Source organism: Talpa europaea (genome assembly GCF_964194135.1).
Source record: "Talpa europaea genome assembly, chromosome: 4".
NCBI lineage: Eukaryota > Metazoa > Chordata > Mammalia > Eulipotyphla > Talpidae > Talpa > Talpa europaea.
In genome coordinates, this window is record NC_140070.1 from 7862435 (window position 1) to 7883524 (window position 21090).

Below are 21090 nucleotides of genomic sequence, written 5' to 3' on the forward strand. Positions count from 1 at the left end.
CTGCAGAGACTGCAGACAGTTTCACAGCACTGCGCTCAACCACCTGCACCACCAGGGGAGGCCCATCACTACTCTTTCTTAAATTGCCCTGCTTTTCTAAGGCGAGTCCTTGAGTCTCTATTCTTGCTTTACCTACTCTTGTTTGCATTGTGAGTGTGAGGTTTCCATCCATAATTGCCATAAGTTGTTTTTCAAACTGTTCAATGTAAAATTATCTTAAATGACTTGACTGGCAATGCTTAGTATTATTTGTTATTTATTATTTAATTTAGATTGATGGTGTCACATGAACAGGTGCAGCTTAATGTGGTGGAATGATATTTTTCCCTGTTAGATGTTCTAAAATTAGTAACCCTACTTTATTAAGAAGTCCGTAATTTTTTGGAAAAGTATCTTTTCATAGATTGTAAATTTAGAAACCTCTCTTTTATAATATAGAATATTCACATGTAAGAGAGAGATCAGTTTTCCAGGACATATTTGCAAGCTGTCTGCTTGATATTTGGGCATAGCATATCATCTGCTTTTAACAATGTTCTCAATGGTATTTAAATTCCCAGAACATTCAACTAAAGCATTTACATTTTGGCTTCATTATATTTTGGTAAGCATGTCTGGGAATCCAGCCATCACTAAAAACACAAATAATGGTCAGAAAGGAACAATGCATTTGGACATTCAATTTGGGGTTCAATATGCAGAGGAGGCTGTCCATTCCCCCTGACCATCCTACTCACGCTCACATGGTACCTTGAAAAGACACTTCAATCTTACACCCTGAAATCCAAGCCAGGAACCACTGAATATCTGACTGAGGGTCTCCCTCAAGGCCTAGGAGTTGAGCTTCTGTGCTATCCCCACTGTGTTCTGAGTTCAATCCCTGGCCAGGGAGCTACTCACATCGCCCAGCAGACCTCTCCTAGCTCCCTGCTGCTCCCCTCAGCAGTGTATTTCAGTCATTTTACCTATTCTGCGCCCCACTTTGGTGAGTCCTCTCACCCACTGCAACTCTGGCCTACACCCAATTCTTCTATGCATAAATAAATAAAGAAAATCTTAAAAGGAAATCTTGCTGAAACAGAACACAGGAGTCTGCACAAGAATCATAACAATGAGACAACAGAATAATGATAAGTAACATCTATTAATAGATCAACGGATGTCAGGCCAATACTTTACAGTGATTTTTCTTTCAGAGGCACATTCACCTATCACTTACATTTTGGACACAGGGCGAGGATACTAAGCAATACCAAGTGATCTTCTCAAAGTCAAGTCCTGGTTAGGAAAGAGTCAAACCAATTTCATAACAAAGCTAATTCCATTTTCTTTCCATTTAAATTATGCTATTTTGTGACTGAACTATTTATGGCAGAAAATGAGCAGTTTTTAAACCAACTGAGTAAGGAATGTCATGATGTTTAACACACCACAGGCAATATTTAATTTTTTAAAAAATATAATGCACAAAGTACAAAATACATGATGGAATTTTTTAAATGATAAAAAATGCTGAATAAACACGATAAAAATGGGATTCTTTGAAGTATCATATTCACATTAAATTAAATAATAAAGAAACGAAAGTCAGCATGCTAAGATGCTAAATTTCTGTGTTAAATCACTATTGGATATACTTAGGAAATAAAAATGAAATGTTTATTGGACTATCAGCAAAATATGCATGGTTTAAATATAGCCATATTTGAAAGGTTTTCACTAACATGAGAAATAATATATATTATATTTAAAAAATCCTGATTTTCCAAAAGTAAATGTTAAGGAAATTTAAAACAGAATTTAAACATACAAAAATATTTACACATTGAGCAGTTAAAATCAGTGTTTAAGCAAAATGATTCTAAACAATCCTTTATCATTCATGTTAAAATAAAATGAAAAATGAGTCCCTAATCAGCATTGCAACAACATACCAGGTAAATCCTATTTTGAACAGGAATTATTTTTAGATTGGGTTTATTTTTTCAAAGTATACCAGTTAATGGCATCTGCTGAGTTTATATGTGAACTGTGGATAAGCTGGCATAAATGAATTCTGAAAAGCTGAAATGATCATTTCAATTTGTACACAATCCATATACATTTTCATTATATTCTCTCACTTCAAAAAATTGACATACAATTTATTTTAAATGGCCATTAACTGAAATTAATTCACTCGAGGAAAGTTTGTTAGCTTTTGTTGCTTTAAGTTTCTTGTTTACGTAAAAATTCTGCAATTTCAAGATAGTTTTTCAACTGCTGGAGACGTTCTGGATCTCACCACACCCAGCATGCAAGTTAATGATTTTCTGCAAAGATTTGCTGACAAAATTTAAAAAGCTATCAGAAGAGAAACATAAAAATATCTGCTTACTTCTGCAGGATAAAATTAAACAACAGGCTAAGAAATTGTAGGAATGCACAGATTATGACCTCAATCAGTAGGTCACTTCCTCATGAAGCTGTTTTAAAAGTTAATCATGATATATAATGTATGTGATTTTTTTTTTCAGATCTAAGCCAGATAGTAGTTTTAGTGTCTGAGATTTTATCTGACATTTTATGTCAGTTTATAAAAATCTTTGTAAATGAGGAAAAATAAGTTGACACTTAGAATTTAATGATCAAAATAAGGGCAAATAATTTGTTAAAACACTGACAAGACTGAGGATGAGGAATAAAGGTCATATTCACTTTGGTCCAAAATGATAGGGTTGTCAAAATGTTGAATTTTTGAAGATTAATTCTTTTCCATCAATGTTTCCAAATTATAGTCTGTGGTGTTTCCTTGAAAATCACAGAATTACATGAGGAAATGAGTGTGACAGGCTTATGATTTTGAAATCTTCTTGGGCACTTCACCTGCTTGTACAATCACAGGATTAAATGGAAAAAGAGTGTGGATTGTGATATGGGAAAATATGGAGGTTTTTTTTTTTTTTTTAACTGTCATTTACTTTCACTTCTTTTGTAATTTTAACTGTGGCCAAATATTCTCACTTCATTTGCTGCATATTTTCATATTTTCAAGTAGTTGCTCCAAGAAAGTTGTTTAAAAATTAGAGTTTCTGGAGCCTCCCTGGTAGCGCAAGGGGTTAAGTACAGCATCATGAAGCTGTCCACAGCCACTGCAACATGGCAGGAGTTTGATCCTCAGCCAGGGAGCTGTCCCACATGGCACAACAGACCTCTCCTGTCTCCCCTGCTACGCCCCTCAGCAGTGTATTCAAGTAGATCTGCCTGTTTTGCTCTCCACTCTGTCTCCAGTGAATCCTCTCTACCCCCGCACCTCTGGCCTGTACCCCAGTTCTTGTATGCATAAATAAATAAGTCTTTAAAAAATAAATTTTCTAAGCATTAATTTAAGTATTTATGTTCTATAATGAATAGAAATATTACTTGCCAACTTTACTTAATTTTTGAAGTGTTTACTTTCAGAAATAAAAGAATTTACAACATTTTCAGTTAAATATTTCTTTTAGACACATTTTCACTCAGATTATGTACATCTTTTACATTTAACAAAATATTGTCCACATGAAATATTTAAAAATAATTAACAGCACAATGGAAATAAAATAGGGTTTGCTACATCATCAGTTTTTGACAAAGAATATTTTGCATTTTAAATGTACTTTCCGCATTAAATAGGAAAATGATAATTATCTGGATGCTTGATTTAACTACAGACAATTCAGTACCTTACCTTTTACTTTTTAGTATAATACAAATTAGAGAGTGTTGTTTCCTTTAGTGGAGTAACCGTAAGCATTATCTCACCTTACAAAGCTAAAAACACTTCCGTACAACTAGAGACAGCTATTCCCTTAGAATAATCATTAATTTTCAAAGATACAAGACATAACTGGCTGATGATTACTTCTTGATTATACAGGTAACACTGGTATTACAATCTGAGTCAGACTAAACCCTTTTCAAGGATAGACCACTTTTGCAAATCTCTGTAAGAAATTATTAAGAATATTAGTCTTCTTGCATTTTACACTTTAAATATTTTTGTTTGGAACTATTTGTTTTCTTATCTTTCTTAAACTTATTCAAGAATTTCTGCAATAACAGGAAAGTTCTCAGTACAAAATGACATTTCAGATCACAACATTGTATTTCTAACTTTTTAAAATACAAAAAAAAAAAACAGTCAGACAATTATTCATACTAAAATAAAAAAAAAATGTAAGTTGAGGTATTCTGCAATCCAATTGAGGAAGGATGAATTCAACCATAAGGATCATTCTCCTGGAATCAGCCTTTGATCCCCTAGACAACAATCAATCACACAATACCTGTCAAGATCAAAACATCTTATCAGCACTGCTAAATCTGTGGTCAATTCTGAGCCTACATCTGCTGTAACTTACAGTGGGTATTGGATCCAGTGGGTCAGTGCCTCCTGAATGGGTCCTGAAATGGTTTCTTGACAGGACCTAGAGTCATGCTCTCTCTTAGTTGTCCCACCTGACTCCTACCAAACCTTCAAGTCTCCTTTAGCTCAACACCCCCTCCACCTCCAAAGTGAGGTCTAAGACTGTGACTTGGATGCTCAAGAGCTCAGCCTCCACTTCTTCCATCCCCTTGACATCCTTACTGTGCCTATCTGCACCATCCAGTACAGTAAAATTATTTAAATAAAGACCTAAGTTAACTCAACATGAATTAAAAAAAAAAAAAAGGCACTCAGGCCAAAACTTTATCTTTCTTTCATCCTCCACATCTAAATCATCAGCAATCCACTTAGACTCTACTGTCAAAATATTTCTAGAGTCCTCTCACTGTTTGTCACTTCCTAAACTATAACGGGAAAAAATCTACCACCATCTTTATCTTGGGTCACTACAAATGCTTCCTAATACTGGGAGGAGCTGCCCATTTCTTTTTTAATTTTTTTTAATTTTATATATTTCTTACATCATTTTTCATTTTTGCACAATGTATGCCTTTTCATCTTGGTTATGGTCCCCATACAATTCCCACCACCCTTGTTTTGATCCTACTCCCTTTTCTCCCACCCGTAGTGTGTCTCTGGTTTATAGAAGCTTGTTGATTTTGATGTTTATTTTATTGTGATTAGTCTTTTTCCTGGTCCCTTATTTAGGTTTTCTAAATTCCTGCTATGAGTGAAACCATCCGGTATTTTTCTTTAAGCCATAGGGACACTTATACGTGGAGTAAAACAATGTGCCATGTGCTAAATCCATCCAGTGGGCTCCAATCTCACTTACCATGGCTTTGTGGACCTCACATTAGGGGCCTGGTCCACTCCCTCTCACTTCACACTTGCTTCCTGCTTGTTTTTTTTTTTTTTTTCTTTCTTTGAGGGTTTCTCCACACAACAATCCCTCCTGCCTTCTCCTGCCCTTCCTCTATTTGCTTCATCTCTGCTCAAATGGTCCCATCTGGGGCCTCATCTCACTCTGCTATGTTCACTCTTTCTTGCAAATCTTACTCATTTCCACACCCTCAGTCTGATTTATTCTTTGCCACTTTCCATCTATACTTCTTCATATGACATGCAAAATCATTCTAATAATTTTTCTTGACAAAACTGCAACCATTCTGCTTCTTGATGTGCCAATCATACTATGAAGTACCTCATGGCTGTTCATGGCAGTGAATGAAGTTTTCTCCACATCATCCATTTTAGTGATCTCCTGACTGGTTTGTATGGACACTCCACCCTACAACTCTAGGTTGTTTCTGACCAGAGAGTATTAAAAGTCTCACTTTATAGATCCATCTACATGTATCTTTTCATATTGGTCCAATATTTTACTCACTTCAACTGCAAGTGCAACTATAAGACAAAAGGTAAGCATGTTTCCAATCTGGATAAAGAATCACAAAATTCAAGCTTCCTCATCTCCTTGGAGACAGTAAATCCAACCATATCTTTTAAATCATTACAAATCAATGCATTTTTAAATGTTTATGAGGTTCACCCTTTTAGATGATGTGGCTCTCTTTGTCTTTCCCATAATATATACTACTTTTCTTTGTTATTCAGAAGTTTATGCTTTAGTTAGTCAAATCCTCTGTTTTAATTGCAGATTTATAACTTCTGAATTTCACTATCAGCAATGTTTTCTTTGGAAATGTAACTAAATTTTCCCTATGTATGTGTGTGCAATTTAGTTTATAAAAAAGAAAAACAATTCAAGTCTCTGAACTAAATCGCAAGTGGGAGATTGAACACTGTACGTGTCCTTCCTACACCCCTTTTTTTCCAGAGACAGTTGATACTCATATGCTAGAGCCAGTTTCTTCACTTGTTCTTTCTTAAACTAAGTTGTCTCTCAATCCCCACTTACTGATTTTTCCTTTCTGTTCCTAAATGTTTTACTTTTCCAGACCAAAGTCCCTCAAATGACATATGAATACAGAGGTGAATATAATCTAATGCTGTGTTAAGGGGAGTATCTTTAAACTACATGTCCTTCAGAGTCCCTGATATCATTTCTTAGATATATTTTTGAGATAATCATAAAATTATTACCTGTAGAGGCCTATTATCTCTTTTTAAAGAAATTACAAAATTTAACAAAATGATCTCTATTTGAAGATGTACTTAGAAAAGAGTTCAACATTTTCCTAATATTTGGAAAATAAAACCTCCATCCATGAAAATATTTGATATTATTGTAAACAGACTTTTTTAAAGATTTATTTATGCATACAAGATCTGGGGTACAGGCCAGAGGTGTGAGGAGTGAGAGGATTCAGCAGAGACAGAGTAGGAAGCAGAACAGACAGATCTACTGAAATACACTGCTGAGGGGAGCAACGGACAAGACAGGAGAGTTCTGCAGTGCCATGTGGGTAGCTCCCTGGCTGGGGAGAGAACTCATGCTGCAGTGGCTGCAGATAGCTTCACAGGTTGTGTCTTAACCCCTTGTGCCACCAGGGAGACCCATAAATAGATTTTTCTTGAAAAAGTAGACGGTTATCAGTGAATCTGGCATTTAATTTCCAAACTTTGCTGATTAAATAATTAGATTCCATTAAGTTTTCTTATTGTCTTGCATTAAATCAAATTCATGGAGTCTCATTGTTGATCAAGATACTACTAGAATTACCTTGATCAATGTAAAAAGCAGCATCTGAAAGCTGAGGGTCCTGCATCACCCGTAGAGGTGAAAATAATTTAATAAACATACATCTTATATGTGAAATTCAAAAAAGAATTTCCTTATTAAACATAGAAAGTGAATGTTAACAAAACCTGGTCACTGGGAGGCTTAAGAAATGGTTTTTCGGGCTTCCCCTGGTGGCACGATGGTTGGGCACTGGGCTACGAAGCTGCCTGCAGCCTCTGCAGAGCCTGTTCGATCCTCGGCCACCAGCGAGGGTCCCACATGGTGCGCAGACCTCTCCTGGCGCACCCCTGCTCCCCTCAGCAGTGTATTTTGTCAGTCTGCCTGCTTTGCTCCCCGCTCTAGCTCTGCTGAATTCTCTCACCCTCCCGCACTTCTGACTGTACCCAGTGCTTGTACAAATAAATAAATAAATCTTAAAAAAAAGGAAGAAATGGTTTTTCAACAAGACTTTTTCATCATAGGGCAATGGAATAAATATTGCTTATAGTAAAATCAAAGGGGGCATATAATTTATCTTTGAGAAGCCTTTAAAACACCATTTCTGGGCCTCCCTGGTGGCGCAGCGGTTGAGTGCTGGGTTGCGAAGCAGCCCGCAGCCTCTGCAGCACCAGTTCGATCCCCAGCTGCTAGGCGAGGGTCCCACATGGCGTGCAGACCTCTCCTGCCGCCCGCTGCTCCCCTCAGCAGTGTACTTTGTCAGTCTGCCTGTTCTGTTCCCCACTCTGGCTCTGGTGAATTCTCTCATCCTCCCGTGCTTCTGACTATACCCAGTGCTTGTATAAATAAATAAATCTTTAAAAAAAAAATAAATAAAAAAAATAAAACACCATTTCTTCTTAATATATTTAGTCGATTACCATATCCTCATATGTGTACATATTTATTTATTTATATGAACATATATATAAAGAATTCTGAAAATTATAAGAATAAATGATAAATTGTTAACCACTTCAAACAGATATAAATAAGCCATATGTGATATAATCAACATTCTGTAACAATTCTAATAATGGTGTTTTGCAAATAAGATCTCAAAAAGCACAAATACCATGCCTTTAATAATGACATATTTAAATAGGCTACAAAAATCAAAAATGAGAATAAAATATAAATTTATAGAATATACAGTATTACCATTTAGCCTGATTTTCAGAGAATGTATGTATTTACAAAACACTAATATAAAGAAAGAAAAAATATTATTTACTAGCACATAGAGTACAATTAAGCTAATGTAAAATATTCTTAAGATAATCCTAATTTATCCCCTCTTCATCCTTTTACCTTTTATAGCAGTAAAATATTCAATTTCATTTTTGACTTTAAGTGTATGATTTTTGTTTGTTTCATTTTTGATAAATGTATTTAATCACTCTATATTTGCATATACAAAATATCCTAATTAAACATAAAATCAATATAAAGAGTTAAAATACAAGGTAAAATCTTATAGCGGTATTTAAGGAGGACATTTATATTTTTAAGGTCTTTTGCAGTGGTAACATAAATAATGGAAATAGAAATAAATTTTATTATTTTAGTTGTTTAAAGCTATTTAAAAAATGAAACTATTTAAAATCATCATCACTAAAGAAATATTACATAAATATTCCAAAACACAATCAGGTAAGAGCCCTACATTTAAAAATATTAAGTTAAAAAGTAAAAAGCAAAATTGTAATTCGCATTATAATTAACCATGTTGAAATAATGTATGTAAATAAGACACGGAATAAAAGGACATGGAAAGAAAACAATTATGTTGCCAAATGAGATAATGGAAAATAAGTGAATTTTTCTGTCATTTTTATTATTTTCTTTAATATTAAATTGCTATTTGTACAATGATTTAATTGAAATATTACTTTTTTATATGAATGACCAAAAGACTTTGGCTTTGGGAATTTGCTTCAGTGAACTTGCTGATTATATTCCCACATCTACTATTTGCAGACACACACACAGCATAATTATGAACATTCACACAAGAAGAAACTACCAAAACTAACAGCTACTGTATTTATTCAATCTCACCACCATATACAGACATCTATAGAGGAATTTGAACACCAAATTGTTAATTCAGATACTCATTATGCCTTTTATATTCCAGCTGTATTTTAAGCTGGGCATACCTAATTAAAACTACAAAAGGCTTAATTAAGACTATTTGAATTCATTCCTTGTGGTTTGTTTTTCATCTGTACATAAGATCAAAAAGATAGTCTAATGGCCATTTTGTACTGATATAGGAAACGCACTATATTTATTCCAATGTAAGTATTGAATTGTTTCTATATTTCAATATAAGTGCTATCCTAACGGAAGCAAGGTTCTGTATTTCTGGAAATTACTACATGGGTATTTCTTAAAACTGGAAATCACTAACAAATTTTGAAAATTTTTGTTGTATAATGAAGGCAAAAGTCATATGCTTAACCTTTTTCTTAAAATATAGCTATTTATCTTATTCCCATATGTTTCCATATCCTAATAAAAATGTTTGTTATTTTGTTAATAATATCATTCATTTAGGGCGTCCCCTGGTGGCTCAGGCGGTTGAGCGCCGCGCTGTGAAGTTGTCTGCAGCCTTTGCAGCGCTTGTTCGATCCCGGCTGGCTGGTGAGGGTCCCACATTGCATGGCAGACCTCTCCTGTCCTGCCCGCTGCTCCCCTCAGCAGTGCATTTCAGTCTGCCTGTTGTGCTCCTTATTCTGTCTCTGGTGAATCCTCTCACCCTCTCATGCATCTGGCCTGTACCCCGTTCTGGTATAAATAATAAATCTTTTTAAAAAATAATAATATCTTTTATTTCACCTTACTAGCTCATTCTATGTTATGCTAATTTATCAAGAATGTAACTTTCATGATAACCTATTTCACAAAGATTCTACTATATGTATATCTATTGATAAGTTTGCTGGTGACAGTAATTGATAAATGCTTGTTATTGTTTAATCAAACATTAAATTTAATAACATTATTTAATAATAATTTATCTTATAATGATTCAGGGCCTCCCCGGTGGTGCAGCAGGTTAAGCACAGCACTGTGAAATTGTCTGCAGCCTCTGCAGTACTAGTGCAATTTCCGGCCAGCCAGGGGGATTCCCACATGGCACAGCAGACTTCTCCTGTAGCACCAGCTGCTCCCTTCAGCAGTGCTTTCGGTCTGTCTGCCTGTTCTGCTCCCCACTCTGTCTCTGGTGAATCCTCTCACCCTCCCGTGCCTCTGGCCTGTATCCCAGCTATTGTATAAATAATAATAATAATAATAATAATAATAATAATAATAATATTTAAATATATCTTACAATGATTCAATTCTTCTCATAAGTTTTGTTTCTTTAAAGTAATCTATAAACTTCTTATATCCCAAAGGGAATTCTTCAGACAGAGGATATTACTATATACAGTGAAAGATTTAAGAATACATTTCATGCATTCACAAACTTGACTAAAGAGGGCAAGGGATCATACAATCATTTGGTATCCAACTGTGCCCATTAATTTTTATACACATATTTACAACATCCTCAGCAAAGCCTTAATAGCTCTAGGTAAGGGCATTCATTGTGGATGAAAATGTGTCAGCTGAAAAATGGTGGGCTGCATTTGTACTATCATAGGTTGTAAATACACAGATGCATTATCACATTTTCTCAATTCTAACACCAATATTTCTTCACATTTTAACATTTCCTAAATTAGGATGCATCCTACAATGGACTTTAAAAGTAACTGCCCAGCCATTTATGTTTTTCCCTCCAGGAAAACTGATGTTAAATCGATGGTACCTTTTACAGATATTGACATGTTAGAATTGAGGAAATAGAGTGTAAGTTGTGGATCTCATAATGGCTGAGGCTAGCAATAGTATAAAGCTATATATTATCTCCACTACCACTAATTATTCTCTTTTTCTTGAATGTGATCATTTTAAGGATACTGCAAACATTTCTAATAGTGGTTTGGGATAATTTCTTGTTTCACTAGAATTATGTTTTTAAATCCCTCCCTGTTTTCTCAGTTATACTTAATTTAAATTTTCAAGAATAACTGCCTTCCAAAGCAAATGGTATCTATTAATGTGAGGCACTTAAGACACAACAGTTTTTCATAATAAAACTTCTTTAAGGATAGACAGCTTAGAAGCAACACAACAACCTATAAAGTATTCATTTTAATTATTGAAAGTCAAAGCTAGAAATGTATCTTGTTTTTATTTTGAAAATTACATATGTTGTTAAAAAAATTAGATTTTAAATACCTTAGCTGTGAATTAGCATATCAAATATATTATACACATCATCAAATGCATTACACAAAGAAAACAGTATGAGATGTATTAGATGTCGGAAGTAATTTAAAAGAATAACCAAAGGGAATGATTTAAATGTACAGGGGGAAATATAAATAGTTGAGTCAGTACATTCTCCCATCATGATTTAGAAGGTGAAGCAACCCAAGTGTCACTGAAATACCCATAATCTTATTACAAATATTTATTGCTAATATATTTGTTCATTTAGAAAGCAAGTACCCGTCCATCACCATTGAAGACTTTCTTTAAAGTAAATCTACATAACTTACCAATGATTTGAATGGGCCATTTGTGCTAGGTCACAATTAATATTTTTTAATTCTCTTTTTAAAGATTTGGTTTATTTATTGATGCATACACAAACTGGGGTGCAGGCCAGAGATGCAGGGGGTGAGAGAGAGAGTGGGGAACAGAACAGGTGGATCAACTGAAATACACAGCTGAGCAGCGGGTGAGACAGGAGAGGTCTGTTGCACCATGTGGGTCAGCTCCCTGGTGAGGATCGAACTCATGCTCCAGTGGTTGTGGATAGCTTCATAGGGCTGCACCTTAACCCCTTGTGCCACCAGGGAGGCCCATGTGCTGACATTCTTGTGGAAAGAAATACCTAGAACAAAGCATAGCTTCTCCTTCAGGGCACCTCATGGTCCTCGTGCCCTTATTCCAAACAACAGTCAGGTCATAATCACACTCTTCAAATCCAGGGTCATTCTGCTTCCCTTCCTTTGTGGACAAGAACTGAAAGGTGGTTTTGTTATGAATATTTTTTATCACGCCTCTTCACTTTAGCAGTGGAAACAGGTAATATGTCAGGAAGGGCTATACAAACACAAGATTTTTCAATCTCCGTATTCTATAGGCTGAATTCTATTTTTTTTCTCTAAATAAGTTATAGTATTTTTGGTAAGATTTGAGAAGAAATACAATTTTTAACCAAGGAACCATTGAAAAACACATAAGGGCCTCCCTCGTGGCCCAGGGGTTAAATACAAAGCGTTATTAAGCTAAGCGATCCCTAGCCACTGTAGCAGGAGTTCGATTCCCAGCCAGGGAGCTCGCCCACATGGAGCAGCAGACCTCTCCTATATGGCCCACTGCTCCCCCAGCGGTCCATTTCGGTAGATCCACCTGTTCTGCTCCCCACTGTGTGTCTGGTGAATCCTCTCACGCCCCTAGCCCAGGACCTCTGCCTATACCCCAATTCTTATATGCATAAATAAATAAATCTTTAAAAAATAAAAATAAATAAAAGCTTAAAATGAAGTGTTTGTGTATCACAATTTTAAAAGTGCTCACACAACGTATACAAAAGAAATTATTTTTTAACTTCAACGGAGGAATTATTCCAGAAAATGGAAACAACAGTAGTTAGAAAGAAATTTTCCCTGTCCTTCAGAATATTGGATAGTACTTCAGAATATTGGATAGTATTCAATATTGGATATAGAAAAGACAGATAAATGATAAAGGACAAAGCTAGGTGTGGTGGCAGGAGAAACTAGATATTCTCAAGAAAAATAAATAAGAAGTTCAAAAATTTCAAAACAAATAATCTGGTAATCCATGATATAATAGTTTATTTTATAATCAACTAATTTTTATTGAATAGCTACTGTATTCTAGATATAGCCTAGGTGAATAGTTGCTTATAAGAATATATAAGGTACAGTTCTAAGTATTTACTCTTTTGAGAAGGGAAAATACATACACACCTAATTCTAATATGATACATTTCAAGAGAGTAAGTTTAAAAAATATTATATTGTATAGCAAGCACTCAGCTATACGATTCTTTATAATTATACTAGGTCTACATTATTCTGTCATATATAACAAGTTTTACTCAACCTTATCAGCCCTCCTTTTTTCAAACATTCCTGAGAACCTTTATCTTATCCTGCCCTGCTAAAAACCCAGGTTGAACAATGCCCTTCAGAAACCAGGCCATTGACTCAGTATATTGTCTATTGACAGCAAAAATAAAACTGTCCAATAGGTGCATACACCTTTGAATTCCACAACTGCAAGTGCATAATGCATGTCTTTATACATCTTCTTGCAAAACTAATCCCTGACATATTAGTTAAATTTATTGTAAGTATTGTGTGTTGTAAAACTCATCATATCCTGTTTTTCATTTTATTCAAACCTTTCAGTCAATTACAAATAATGAACAATTTCTACAGCAAGCAAACAATGTTACCCATATTTTACCCACTAACACTAGCATAGTTTCAATATAATTTGGACCTTATGGCACTGAAAATATAATGAAATGAAGACGATATATAGGATCTCTCCTGAGACAACAGGGAACGAAACCTGATACAACACACAGGCTAATTGTCGGAAGTAATTCCAGCTGCACATTTAGGAACCTGTGAGACCTGTCAGTTTGTATGTATCATGATAGGTGTTTGATAAGGTCTGAGATGACAATATGGCATATGCAAAGGCCCATCAATTGACAGGACAACCTTCAAAACACAATTAGAAATACTTGCTATTCTCTAGGAACACAGGTGGTGGCTCTGGCAATAGCCCTTGAAAGGGGACACCATGAATGGGAAAGAATAGCTGGCAACCTTTTTCGCTGGTTTTGATTCCTTAGGGTCAAGGTGAGTGAGGTGGCTGCATTGTGAAAGTATTTCAGATGGACACACAGCCTTTGGCTGTCTCGGGGGCAACAGCACAGAGAGACACAGGCTGGAGTGTCCCAGGAAGCCTGGTTCACCCCGCCTGTTGTTAGCTCCAAGGTGGCACTGCAGGGGCAGGACTCGGGGCAGACCACCTCCAGGGGTAGGGGCTGAATCCCTGGCAGCCAGAAGAGAGCCCTGCACTATCTGACAATCCCGGTGTGGCCGAATCAGTAGCTGCAGGATGAAGTTCTCTGAACTCTCTGAAGCTCCAAGTCTTGCTTTTACTAAAAAATGACTATTTCAGTACTTTGAAAGATCTAAGTGGCTTATTCTCTCATCTTTTAGAAATTAAAACCACTCCTTTTTACCTTTAAGCATAAAACTTCGCTCATAGCTGTATTTCTTATGTCTTTTGAACCCACTGCTTTCTTTTGTGCTAGAATTGGCCCCACTGCGATAAAACTGATGTCAAACCTGAGCAGTCCTAGGCAGGATGGCAATGCTAAGGAGATCTTTCAGAATAGCTTGAATGACTTGATGGAATTCAGAACTAAACTCCTTCAGACAATGAATTTTTACTCAATGACTAATGTGGACACACACAAAAAAATGTATTCACAAGGATGATCTTAATGTCTTTATTAGCAAATATTAGCAAATACGCAAAAAGATTGATATGTCATTAAAATTTATATAAAATGTGAGGGATGTAATATAATATCTCTAAATTTTAATTTCTGTCAAAATGAACCTAATTTTATTGCATGACACACCTAAATTTTATTTCTTGTTGCTTTAGTGGAATTAGGTACAATTGTGATCATATGACTTTACTGAGGAAGTGTCTATGTAAATCATATCCAATTATTTTTAAATTTTGCCTTCTTTAGAAATACAATTGTCAATAAAATTAAGAACTAATGTCATCTGGCCTGTTTAACTATAATATTTTATATCACTGTAATGATTAAAATATATCTTGATGTCATTAAAGTTCAGGGTCTAAAGATGTTTATATTCCTCTGCTAGAAAGAAAATTATCTAGAAAGAGTAGTGGTTTAGCTATGATCATAAATCATGGATTTAAAATATTATTTGAAGACTCTCATAACAGCTTCATCATCCTTAATTTACAGACTGAGGATGCTGGAGGCCCGAAAACTTCAGTGACTTACCGAGCCCCACACTGGATTTTACTATACAAACAGATTTACAAGCAGATTTCTGATCTGCTGACCTGTACTTCCTTCTGTTTTATACATTTCCTCTACAAAGAGGCATCTGTTTCTGTGTTTAAAGCTGGACCAGCATATATTGCAATCATGAGGGTGGATCTCTTCACTGCATTTTATTTTTTTTAAGATTTATTTATTTATGCATACAAAAACTGGAGTGTAGGCCAGAGGTGATAGAGGTGAGAGGATTCACCAGACAGAGTGGGGAGCAGAACAGGAGGGTCTACTGAAATAGAGTTCTGAGGGGAGCAGCAGGTGAGACAGGAGAGGTCTGCTGCACTATGTGGGTCAGCTTCCTGGCCAGTTGGGGATGGAACTCATGCTGCAGTGGCTAGAGATAGCTTGACAGCGCTGTCTTCAACCCCTGTGCCAATAGAGAGGCCCTGCACTGCATTTTATTCTGGAAAAAAGCAAAGCAAAGGAGGGTCCCTGCTCCAGATAGACCCTGCACACACTAGTCAAATCAGTGGAATCAGCATTTCCAGGTTGTATGTGATCTTTGCTTTACTGATTTGCATGCTGCTTAGTTTTCTCTCAAATGTACTATACCTAGAATGGGATTTCATTGAACATTTCTCTCCCTGATCACAGATCATGTCACTTTGATGACAGGTTTTGTTAGCATTTTAATAGCCATATAAAATAAATATTAATAGACAAAATATGCATACATGTAACCCAGATTATTAATTTAAAAAACAATGAAGTAAGCCTGCCTGTGCACCCTATCTGTTTAGAGCATGATGCTAGACAATTCACAAACACTTGGAGACAGTCCTTTAGTCAAATGCTTTTACACTAATCCACCCTAAAGTCATCAAGGTTTATTCTGTTTTATGTGGGATATGGTAAAAATCTTAACTGGTGTCTATGCTATCTCCTGATGGGATGTTCCTGTCATGACAAAAAAAAAAATCAGAATGATCAAAAAAAGTTGACATTGAGTAGACAATGAGAGGGAGAACTCTAGGTTATCTTGATGGTAGAAATAGTAGCTTGAAGTTGAAAGTGGACAGATACATAAATAAGAACACCTCATTTGATATCCTTTATATCAGTGTTTTTAATCAGTTGTGGCCTTGATTCTTTTTGAGAATATTAGATAAAGGTATGTGTCCATGTCCTAAAATGCAAGTAATTATGGGGGCCTCCCCGGTGGCGCAGCGGTTGAGCGCTGGGTTGCGAAGCTGCCTGCAGCCTCTGCAGCCGGTTCGATCCCCGGCTGCTCCCGGGCCACCAGAGGAGGGTCCCACATGGCGCGCAGACCTCTCCTGCCGCCCGCTGCTCCCCTCAGCAGTGTACTTCGGTCCTTCAGTCTGCTCTGCTCCCTGCTCTGGCTCTGGTGAATTCTCTCACCCTCCCGTGCTTCTGACTGTACCCAGTGCATGTATAAACCAAACAAACAAACAAATAATAAATAAATAAATAAGACATGCCTCTAGAAAATTAAACAAAAAAAAAAAGAAAGTAATTATGAACCAAAATGTTAGCTATTTTATTACTTTGGAAATATTTCTTCAAATAGACAGACCTCATAATATAATATTTACAAGCATCTATGCCCTTATCTTTTATTATTTTAGGGAATTATTTGTCTTCCCCAAAATGATGTCTCTAGATCTTTTGCAGTCAAACTAAAAAAAAGTACTACAACTTTTATTTCTCACAAAAGTCGCTTTCTGTAAGATTCTGCAGTCTGTTTTCTTTAAAAAGAGTTTGAAGTGCTTGAATTTTAGACATAATCTGGGCAACATATGTGCCATCCCTGGTATTCATACACATGATGCTTTCTATTACAAAGTAACAGAGCTATGTAATTGATCTTTTTCGCCAAATGTATTCCTCAGAGAAAACAATTACTAATGTTTTTGTATCATGAAAAAATATGTCCCTAAGCACAGAAAAACCTGCTATTAGTATAATTTGCCATCATTACCTTTGGTCTTTTTCTTTACAAAAAAAAAAAAAAAAACAATGCTAGTTTTCAATAGTACTGCAACACTGCTTCTTTTAACAATATCATCTGATCACTTTTGACTGTTGTTCTCATATATTAATTAGAAAACCATGAATATAGATACCATGTTATCCCCCTCCCAAAAAAAAAATGAAAACACAAAACTGGAGTTCCCATGGGTCACACTGCCTGGTCCAGGATCTCATGTCACTGAACAACTTGTCAGCAAGTTGGGGGACTCATTCCCTCACTTCCATGGTTCCCAATTAATGGAGATTGTTTTCAGATAATTCTTCCTCACTTTTCTCATCTGTGTCATTAAGAAAAGATCTTGAATTTGAATTCTATATTTAATGATAGCTTGTAAGAATTTATATTCAGAATTCTTTACAGTGTTTTAAGGCGTTTGCTGAGTCATCCAATGGGTCAATAGAAAAATGTTTACTGAATTTAAGCTGGTCTGCATAATACTTCTTTTTTTTAAGATTTATTTATTGATGCATACAAAACTGGGGTGTATTACAGAGGTGCAGGGGTGAGAGGATTCACCAGAGTGCGGATCAGAACAAGTGGATTGCTGATATACACTGCTGAGGGGAACACTGGGCAAGACAGGAGAGGTCTGCGGCGCCATGTGGGCTGCTCCCTGTGGATTGCCTCATAGTGCTGCGTCTTAACCCCTTGAGCCACCAGAGAGGCCACTGCATGAGACTTCTGCAGCACTGGGAAAGTGAATTGACATCTGTCTCTGATCTCTTACACAAATGGGCAGTCTGGCCAGAAAAGAATATATCTGTTGTCAGCATCACCATAGTGATGACCACACCATATTAAATAAAGTGGATTTTACCTTATTAATTAGCCAATTAATCTAAGGACAACTCATCCAAATTGATTTTCCTTAGACAGCTTGAGAACTATGCTGTATTTAACAAACACACACACACACACACACACACACATATCATACACCTCTGATTTGCCTGAATTTCAACCAGGTAGTCCAAGATGTCTTCCAGAATGTCTCCAGTAACCCTACTTTCATTTCTTAACAAAATCATTCATTAGTCCTTGATATTACATAATTGCCTGATTGCCAAATTTCAGAGCAGGGAATTAAAAAAAAAAAAACACAAATAAAAACTTGAGAATTGTTGTCAGAATCTCTGATGATAGAAAAGCCCATGAAAAATGCTGACTCATGAGGCAGGACAAACAACCATGTACCAAATAACCAATCAGACAGGATGTCGGGCTTCCTGGGGTTCTACTACAATGACAATCTGAGATTTTGGTTTTTTTTCAAATGATGTTACCATTGGTATAAAGTTATGTTTCTATTTTTAAAAAATCAAACTCCATGCCTGGAGTTTGCAAAGAGCCCCCCAAAATTATTCATCATTGATTGTGTCAGTATGTACATAACTGATTGATGCTCTTAGTTCTTTCATTTATTTGTTTAAGCTAAATTGTGTAGCTTTCATTTCTCTTTTATATTAAAATTTATTAGATAAAATGTTGCTAACTTGGGATGAATTATAGTTTGAAGGTGACTTTTTTTCCCACCAAAATTGGTTTATTTATTTCTCCACCCAAGAGTCAGGGAGTTGAATTATTTCCAGGACACCAAGAAACTAAGATATTTCAAATTGCTTGTGATTGAAAAATAAAGTGTTAATGTAATAACTCTGTGTGACACCTAATGAGTCCATAATGCTGTGCATTTCGTTTTGGGAAATTAACATATCAAAGCAATAAGGCTCTAGTTCTTTTCAGTCAGGTCTTTTTCTCATAAGTATGTACCTTTCTCTTTCAACTATTTCTTACTTTGGGATTATTACAGATTCAATGGAGTTTATGAAATAATAGAGACCCTATGTAGCTGCACCAAGTTACCTCCAACCATAACATCTTATAAAACTAGAGTGAACACCATGACCTCCGACCACAGCAATGGCGCTGCTGCAGGAAAGATACAGAACTTTTCCAGCATCCCTGGATTCCATAGATTGTCATTTATGGCAGATCTTTCCTGTTCCATCACTCATTCCTGGGCCCTGGCAGCTACCAATCTGTTCTCCACTTGCATAATTTTATTATTTTTGTTTCCAGAATGCTATACAACAAAATCATCCAATATGTCACTTTTGAGTATTGGTTTTTTTCATTAAGTACAATTTCTTGGAAATGTGGCCAAGTTACTTATTTTAATAGTTCATTTTTTTTTAATACCTGGATAATGGACCAGGATATGATTATACTACATTTTATTTAACCCTTTACTTTTGAAGAATATTTTGTCAGTCATTTCTACTGGGGCTAGTATAAATAAAGCTGCTGTGAATGCTTGAGTGGAGATTTTTGTGTGCACAGGTTAGCTGGTGCATATTTATGATGGACAGATGTCAGGAATCTCCTTCAGCTGTGCTGAATTCATAGTTCTTTTGATATCACTTTTTCTATAAAAAGATCTTGCAGTTTTTGTGTCCTAGCTCATCAGTGAGGAAAATAATAGCACAGATTTATCACTGAGGATTCTCACTTACAAACAAGGGACACTGATTTTCCCTGATTAAAACAGAAAGGATACACACTGCAAGTTTTTACGATAGCTCCAAGAATGAGTAGAGAAAAGAACTAGTTTGCCAAAAAGAGCAGAAAGAAGGGATGCTAGGAATTATCCAGGATCACAGCAAAAACCTAAAGCAAGAAATAGGACAAAGATACTACTAGCATCACCCTTAAAACAGTGAACTCTGCACCTTGTCCAGTGGCTCAGGATACTAACATCTATGGATATTGGAAACTATGCCACAATTGGTCTTATAGATTAGATTGCATGGTGTCATACCACAACTAACATACAAAACCCTCATTATCATCAGCACACAATATATAAACACCCACACACATAACACATTTGTATAGTTATATTTACAGTATGAATATGACCATTATAGAGTTCTATATAGATCAACTACAGTTGTATACATGTGCCCTTACTGGAATATAACTATACTTTTATATGCAATATGTATATTTACTAGACAGTCTATATAATAACCCTCACCATTTGGAAGGCTAAAGAACATAGTGGGCTAAATTTTGGTACTTTTTTCTGATTAACAATTTAGAGTTGTTTTATTGAAAAGGCATCTGAAGGTTAAATAAAAAAAAATAACACATGAAATATATGTGATATAAAAATAGTTCATTCTATAATAAAAAATATGTAACAAGTGTCAAGGAGTATAAAATGTGGACAAAATGGAATGCTAAGACACTGCTGGATGAAATGTAAATAGAGCAGCTGCTTTGGAAAAGGTCATAGAGAGACTAACCAGGAGACCTGGCAATACTACTTCTAGGTAAACACCCTAGAAAGTCAAAACACATATCCACACAAAGCCCTGCAGGCAAATGTTCTTAGCAGCATCATTCAGAACAGCCAGATAAGAGAAATACCCCCAGAGTCCCTCAGCTGATGGATGAAGAAGGGACCTACCCCAGCAGTGGAATGCCATTCAGAAAAAGAAGAATGAAGTTCTGATGCATGTTACCAAGTGGACACACCTCACTAACATGAGGGAAGTAAAGTCTGTCACAAAAGTCCATGTATCATGTCCCATGCCTCTATTCCTATGACGTGTACAGAATAGGCAAATCTATAGGCAATAGGGTACATGGACGTTTGCCTATGGCTGAGGTAGGAAAGGAGAAGGCAGGAGTGAAATTAGATCACGGTGGTGGTTGTGCAACTCTTTATACCTACTGAAAAATCATCGCATTGTACACTGTAAATGTGTGAGTTTCATTCC